The sequence below is a fragment of the Alligator mississippiensis genome, chromosome 5 (genome assembly GCF_030867095.1).
Source record: "Alligator mississippiensis isolate rAllMis1 chromosome 5, rAllMis1, whole genome shotgun sequence".
Lineage (NCBI taxonomy): Eukaryota > Metazoa > Chordata > Crocodylia > Alligatoridae > Alligator > Alligator mississippiensis.
The window spans coordinates 2,756,612-2,764,106 of NC_081828.1; positions in this window are offsets into that span (position 1 = coordinate 2,756,612).

Genomic DNA, 7,495 nt, shown 5'->3' on the forward strand with positions numbered 1-7,495 from the left:
CAAAAGGCAAAATGGCCCCCCGTAAAGGGTGAGGGGATCTTTCATACTTATTACAACAAGGCAAGACTTAAAAGGTTAACAAAAAAGCAATACTTGGGCGGTGCTTTACAAATCTTTGTAACAGCATATTTCTATTAAGCTGAACTAGCACTTTTTTTAAAAGCTAAAAGTTAAGTAACAGTAACATTATAATATGTTAGCAAAACCTTACACAGTAGCAGATACTTCTCAAGGACACAACCACTGCACCCAGAACAATGGCTTCCCTGTCTTATCTTACTTCTTGCTGCAGCTGATTTTTCAGCACACAGACACAGATCCACTTTTTAACTCAGAAAATGTTTAATACAGTTAAAATGATTACTTGACACAAGCAAAGGCTTAGCTATCATTGTGCCTTGTGGTCAGCAACATTGCTAGGTGTGGTGGGAGAAACCTCCCTAAGGTCTGTTGTCTAGCTGTAATTTGATTGACAGACAACGCGGGTAAAGAAAGACAGCTGTTTATTTGCTCGAGCAAAGACCATAAAGCCGGCAAAAGGCAAAATGGCCCCCCCTCAAGGGTGAGGCGATCTTTTATACTTCTTACAACAAAGCGAGACTATATGGTTAACAAAAAGCAATACTTGGGGCGGTGCTCTACAAATCTTTGTAACAGCATATTTCTATTAAGCTGAACTAGCACTTTTTAAAAGCTAAAAGTTAAGTAACAGTAACATTATGTTAGCAAAACCTTACACAGTAGAAGATACTTCTCAAGGACACAACCAGTAAGCTCAAAACAATGGTTTCTCTGTCTTATCTTACTTCTTGCTGTAGCTGATTTTTTTAGCACACAGACACAGATTCACTTTTTAACTCAGAAAATGCTTGTTGCAGTTAAAACGATTACTTGACACAAGCAAAGGCCTAGCTATCATTCTGCCTTGTGGTCAGCTGCATTACTAGGCCACAGGTCATGCCTTGTATTCAGCTGTAAAGCTAATACTTCTTAATAATCCAAATTATTGTAAACCTAACAGTATGCTATCAGAAAACTATTCTATTTCAGGGTAATGACAAACCTGCGCACTACATAGGCCACAGGTCATGCCTTGTATTCAGCTGTAAAGCTAATACTTCTTAATAATCCAAATTATTGTTAACAGTATGCTATCAGAAAACTATTCTATTTCAGGGTAATAACAAACCTGCGCACCACACTAGTGTAATTACTGAATTGTTGACACTAATGTAATTACCCAAACAGGCTCAGCTGCCCTGCCTGGTGCTTTAGGACACCAGGTTGTAGTAGCATGGTACACTGGTGTCACATGTCTGCTCTGCTCCTTACGTGTGTAAGAGAGGGGGATTACACCGATATAAGTGGCAAGGCTACACCCCGATGGGCGGATCTAGGATTTTGAAAGGGGGAGTGCAGATGGCGAGGTGCATCATCGCATGTAACACAACAAATCCTCCTCCAGGTAAAAAGGAACTGGAAGCTTTACTAGTAGGGCTTAGGGATAAAATTGTTCAGTTTAAGTTTGATGCAAAAACAAATACAGCGTGTTGGTATGAGTTGAAAACAGTCAGCAAGGCTGTGAAATAAGAACGACATACCAGGAGGAGCGAAGGGGCAGCAGAATTGCAGAACAAAGGTTAGTTTATTTGGTGAAACTTTAAAAAAAGGCCATTAAAATGGAGAGAAGGACATTAACACCTGTGCTGTGAAGAGTTTGGAAGGAATTGGGTAGATTTTAATGCTCCATGAAGTCAACTGACTCTCTCAGCCCTGTCGGATTAGAAATGCGGCCACTGCCGTGCAATTGGTTTTAAACTTTGGGTGGAGCAGGAGTCAGGGGGATACAGCTGCACCCACTCTGCATCCACCCCAGATGTAAATGTTTTGGGTGTCCAGACTCTAAATTCAGTCCTGACTCCTTAGGTTGGACTAGCAACTACTCGCTATGCTACTGCTATAGCAATCTAGTAGGAGTATCCTTCAGCAACCAATCCCCCGCAGTTGTTTTCCACGATTGTCTTATCCGTGTGTCCGAAGATGCGTGAAGAGGCCTCTCCAGGACCAACAGACTGTACTGTCGCTCAGACGTGCGTTTCCACGTGGGGCGGGTGGTGCTGGATTCTTGATTTGGTCCATGACACGGTGTTTCTGCCGCTCCCACTTTTCCATCTCCTGGTGGTGTTGTGAGGTTTCAAAGTACTGAGATTCCTGCAGCAGATTCTTCCTTCGTTTGGGGCAGTCCTGGGCGATAGCCTCCCATGAGTTGACGTCGATGTTGCATTTTTTTTCCCTGAAAGACGTCCCTGCAGCACTTCCTTTGCCCTCCTCTTGAGCGTACATACGCCTTGGCTGAGCTGGGAGAATAAACCTTCCTTCTGGAGTCTGGAGTTGGACATCTGGATGACGTGGCCGGCCCAATGCAGTTGATGTTGGATGAACATTGCCTCAGTACTCATGGGGTTTGCTTGCAGGAGGATGCTCACATGGGCGCAGCGCTCTTCTCACTGGGTTTGGAGGACCTGCAGGCAGCATTGACGGTACTTCGCCAACAACTTTAGATATCTCCTGTATGCTGTCCATATCTCAACTCCGTGCGGCAAGGTGGGGATCATGACTGCTTGATGAGCCACAAGCTTGGTGTTGGATCTGATGTTGTAGTTGTTGAACACCTATTTCTTCAGGCTATTTGAGGCGATGTTGGATTTCTTAGTTGATGGCAGCCTTCTGCGAGAGATGGGTTCCGAGGGACAGGAAATACTCGGCGTTCTCCAGTCTCACTGTGGATCTGGATTACTGGAGCTGGGGACTGTTCATTAGGAAGACTGTTGGTGGAGGACCTTAGTCTTCTGAATGTTAAGTATCAGTCCCATTTTCTTGTATGCCTCGGTAAAGATGTCAGTGATTTCCTGAAGGTCTGCCTCCAAGTGAGCACACACTACAGCATCATCAGTGCACTGGGGCTTGATGATTGAGGTCAGGGTGGTCTTGATTTGGGTGCAGAGTCGGCTGAGGTTAAACAGCTTACCAACCATTCAGGAGTTTAGCTCTGCTCTGGCTGGAAGCTTGTTAGTGGTCAGATGTAGCATCGCGGTGAGGAATATCAGGAAGTGTTGAAGCAACGATGCAGCCTTGCTTAACTCCCATTTTAATCTCAAAGGGATTTGAGATAGATCTGTTACTGGGAACCACCGCTCGCGTACTGTCGTGGAGCAGGCAGAGAACGGGGACAAATTTCGGTGGGCATCCGTACTTCAGAGGGATCCTCCACAGCACTTCTCAGCTGGCAGAGCCAAGTAAATATAAGGTAATGAAGAAAAAAACCCACTTCCGCACCAGTCAGGCTTCAAATCACCATCTTCCTACAGCAACAGTAAACACTTCCCACACCTACAGCTGTCAAGAGACTGCATTTAAGTATAAAATGTCCCTTAAAACTTTTTGTGAAAATTAATCTGAAGCATAACCTTTGCTAGGCATTTTTTCTTTCTTTCCCTTTTATTTAATTCACGTTTTGTTTGCGAAAGCATTCAAAATACTTGCAGATTTAGATTTGTGAAGTTACCTTATATCTTAAAATAACTCTCTGGAGGAAATAAGATGCAGGGGGAGGGCTTTATTAGAGTTTAAATGTAGCTGCACACATGCTGCTATAAATCAGTTTACATTTGAAGTCATGCCGACAGGGCTTGAGCTTTTTCCCCCGCTGATAATAACAGCAGCACAAGAAACCAGACCCTCTCTGCCCTGACATGTTGTCAGTCGGAAGTGACCTATAAGCAGAAGGCTTAGAAAGATTGAAATACTAATGGCTCAGTCACAGTCCGGGCTCAGCTGTTAGGCCCAGTGCTAGGATTTCACAACATAGTGCAGATTTGCAGCCCCAGAATAGGGTTGCTGAGATGGCTTAATTTATTATTGCAAAACACGACCGGCTTTCGGCAGTGCGGTTCAGAACGGTTGTGTCTCCAGAAGAGGGCACTGCACCAGCACATAATAAGATGGGTGGTATGTACACTATGGATCCCATATCTCAGATCCCCGCACGGCTGCACCCAGGAGCCTGAAATCGCATTTCACTGTCGTCTGAAATGTGATGGTGTGTGAAAGGCTTCCTGCCTTGTGATGAATCCGAACACCAAGAGCTTCAAGGTGCAGCCATAGAGAATTTGAAAGCTTCCTTCGTTGCATACCGTTTAGGAGATTCAATGAAAATAAACAGCATTTGCCTATTAAGCAGCTGAGCACTGAGTGGCACCCTCGGTGTGTGACGTAGAGGCTGCTCCTCCGTGCACAGGGCTTCCTACCTTCCCACTGAAGTGCTGTCATTCTAGTGGCAATATCTCTTACACTTGTGTTTCTAACAGAGTAAGAGTTATCACACAGGTTGCATCTTCTCTCAAGAGATCCACACTCACAGCCCTAAAAAATTTGTCCTAGCTCTCTTCCAAGCATCCAGAAACTCTCGGGTCTGACCATATTTCTTCAGCAGAAGGCCTCTCTTCAGAGCATTGCGAACTGCCCAGAGAGGTCATGCTCAGGGGCGACCAGCATGGGTTCAGCAAAGGCAGGTCCTGTCTGATCAACCTGATGGCCTTTTACGACCAAGTAACTAAATCCCTGGATGATGGTGTCGCTGTGGACGTAGTCTTTCTAGACTTTAAGAAGGCCTTTGACACTGTCTCTCACCCCATCCTCATCAATAAATTAAGCAACTACAGCATTGATGCCTGCACAGTTGGATGGGTAAAAAAACTGGCTGATGGGACGCACCCAGAGAGTAGTGGTGGATGGGTTGTACTCAGCCTGGTGAGATGTGAGCAGTGGGGTACCCCAGGGCACGGTCCTCGGGCCTGCACTGTTTAACATCTTCATCAGCGACTTGGACGGGGGGGTGGAAAGCACGCTGTCCAAGTTTGCTGATGACACTAAGATGTGGGGCGAGGTGGACACACGTGAAGGGAGAGAGAGGCTGCAACTAGATTTAGACAGACTGTAAAAGTGGGCAGACAAGAATAGGATGGGCTTCAACGTAGACAAATGCAGGGTGCTGCACCTGGGGAGAAGGAACCTACAGCACACATACAGGCTGGGGAGTTCCCCTCTTGAAAGCACAGAGGCGGAAAGGGATCTCGGAGTCATTATTGACTCCAAGATGAATATGAGCCACCAATGCCAGACCGCAGCCAGCAAGGCCGGCCAGACCTTGTTGTGCATCCAAAGGTACATCTTAAGCCGGTCCAGAGACATGATCCTCCCCCTCTATGTGACTTTGGTCAGGCTGCAGTTGGAGTACTGCGTCCGCTACTGGGCGCCGCACTTCACAAGGGATGTGGCCAGCCTGGAGAGGGTCCAGAGGAGGTCACCCGCTTGGTGAGAGGGCAGCAGGGCAGGCCCTACGAGGAGAGGCTGAGGGACCTGAACCTGTTCAGCCTTAGCAAGGAGGCTGAGGGGGGACCTGGTGGCTGCCTACAAGCTCATCAGTGGGGATCAACAGCAAATAGGCAGAGCCCTTTTCTCCCCAGCCGCACCTGGGGTGACGAGGAACAATGGTCATAAGCTGATGGAGAATAGGTTTAGGTTGGAGATCAGAAGGCAATATTTTACAGTTAGGGTGGCCAAAATCTGGAACCAACTTCCCAGGGAAGTGGTCCTCGCCCCTACCTTGGGCATATTCAAGAGTAGGTTGGACGATCACTTGTCTGGGGTCTTGTGAATCCAACATCCATTCCTGCCCGTGGCAGGGGGTCAGGCGAGATGATCTGTTCAGGTCCCTCCTGACCCTAGCTGCTATGAAACTATGAGAGGTAAGTGCTGGACTGCTTAAGGCCCTCTCCAAACTGTGCAGGGCGAGTTTGCCACCTCCACGGCGTGATATTTTTTTAAACAGTGCAATATCTTTGAATAAACATCATGTCATTTTTGTTTGTGAAATTGTTGGGTGATGGTAAATTTTTAACAGACAAGGAGATTTATTGTAGTGTATACGGACAGATTTTTTTGTATAAAATACTCAAAAGACAAATGATTGTTTTGGAAAAAAAAGTGTATTTGTTTCCATGTCAACCAGACTGACTTCATGTATTAGCAGGGCGCCCTGAAGAAGGGGATGCAACTTGTTCATCATTGTCTCCCAGAAGGACTGGAGATCCACTATGTTTTTCTTGCAAGGGAAAGCTGAGCAGTGCTGCAGGTTAGTACCCAGGAGGAGGCACGAAGTGGAAGCCTCTATCGTTTGCTGTTATTAAACCAAACCCAGGACACTCTTTGTGATAAGCAGGGTGCTAGCCTTGAGGGCTAAATTCGGACATAACTAATTACGTTCTGCCAACTGAATGTCCCCTGTGGTTTCAAATGTAGACATACTCTTCCACCCCTGACTTAAAACTCCAGAGTGGTGTTGCGTTTTGTTTGGCATAGTTTCGCATTGCTAAAAGCCTCCACGTACAATTTACTGCGGGATAAAAAGATGCAGGGCTTAATTTGCATCAGCTGTTTCCCCTGTACACACTTTCCTTCCCCCCCCACGGTTTACCACGGAAGCTAAACTGTAGTTTGGTCCGTAATGGAGGAGGAGTAAGCTACTTGTGATTTAATTTCCACCCTACAATAGGTTAAGAGTGCAAACGTGCCAGTTGCCACAGATTACTTGATGCGTGATCAAGCCCAGACACTTTTACCTTGTCATAAGTAGTTTGTAAAGCCATACCCTAATTTGCTGTTGCATTCCACCCAACCAAAGTCTGCCTTTCAGAGATGAGGGAATTGGTCTGAATAGAGCATTGTTTTTTTAATGAACATTTTAAGACCTGTTTAGTCCTTCAGAAGAAAGGTACTGGAAAGAACAGACTGCCTGGAAGACCTTCTCCTGGAAGGGGCTATGTGGGACGCTGAATCCAGCTCTTTGCAAGAGGCATCTATTCTCACTCCAGCTCCAGGTCCCATGGTGATTTGAACTCACATCATTCCCCACATGCAAAGCTAGAGCTATAGCCCAGTCCCATCAAAGGATTATTTCTGCTTAGAAATTGCCATATTGCTTTAGAGCAATCAAGGTTCTGTTGCATCCATCTCCACGATGCCTCCTTTCTGCTAAGGCTGGTAGCATGTCTTTTCTCTTTAAACATGTCACAATGTCCCATTAATCTTAGATGTCATTATTGCTCAGGACTGTCAATTAAACATTTGAGCCGTTGCACACTTTGTATCCTGCAATGGGTCACGTCTTACCGCAAGACTGCAGCTCCTCAAAGCAGGAGAAGAAAACCGACTGTCCTTTTTAGGAGAAGGACCATATTGTCTCTTTTAGAGAGCAGAACATACCCCTCAGTCACTTTTGAACATAACGAGCGCCTCAAAGACTAGAGCCGAGTCTCTCAGCCATCCCAAGATTTGATTTGGGCCTTTTCATATATAGGTTCATGTTCTGATCTCTCTTATTAAAGGGAAGTCTGGAGTGACCCCAGATGTACCCTGGCGTTACTGAGATTGGAAC